This window comes from Penaeus monodon, chromosome 24 (genome assembly GCF_015228065.2).
Source record: "Penaeus monodon isolate SGIC_2016 chromosome 24, NSTDA_Pmon_1, whole genome shotgun sequence".
NCBI classification, from domain to species: Eukaryota; Metazoa; Arthropoda; class Malacostraca; order Decapoda; family Penaeidae; genus Penaeus; species Penaeus monodon.
In genome coordinates this window covers 9,341,474-9,342,239 of record NC_051409.1, presented here as the reverse complement: position 1 = coordinate 9,342,239, position 766 = coordinate 9,341,474, and the positions used below count along the sequence as shown (strand labels likewise).

Sequence of the window (766 nt, the reverse complement as noted above, 5' to 3'; positions counted from 1 at the left end):
CTTTGTAACTGTGTGTTTTCGATAATTTTATTTTTTCTTCGAAAATGTTCAAACAACACTTTGTATTCTACCGTATGTCTGCGTTGAATTTGTATTCAAAGCAAAGGCGCGCGTAACACTACACTATACGTTTAGAATTGCCATGATGCATTTTGCAAAGCCGGATTTCAGAGTTGGTTCCTATCTGCCTAAACTATATTCAGTTTTTCGTTCTGTATCTTTCGTATATTTAAGTTTTTGTTATTCAGTCCATGTTTTCGTATATTCGAGTTGCTATTGACTTGAAAATAGTTCAAAAGAAAATATGATACTCATTTTTTAGGAATTCGAATTTTTCATAGATGCGAAAATAGTTACAAATAAAATGGTATATTCGTTATAAAAAAGTTTTTTCATAAATGCGAAGATATTTAAAATTTCGTTTTACAAAAATCTATTTGTCACAGACGTGAAAAAAGTGAAATACAAGATCGTATATTCGTTTAGAAAAATCTACTTATCTCTAAATCACCATTTTTTTCACATTCAGTTTATCAGGGGATATTATGATGTAACAAAATATTTTTTTTCTCTGAACAATCATACGCTATATTTCAGCAACTGTGCTTGCATTTACCTATTTTTAAGCTAAAATCCTAAAACTTCAAACTTCTTTACATTTACCTAAAGTTCAAGCTGAAAATTAAAGATTTAAAAGTTTAAGTAGTTTGCCTAAAACACAAAATAAATATTCGCCATTATCATAATACCACCATTAAGAGAACCG

General features: G+C 28.9%; 1 protein-coding gene across 1 annotated transcript in view; it reads left to right on the top strand.

The window, feature by feature from the left end:
* Positions 1-766, top strand: part of LOC119588542 (glutamine synthetase) — a gene marked incomplete at its 3' end in the record, with an annotated part of 8,848 nt that overhangs the window by 334 nt on the left and 7,748 nt on the right.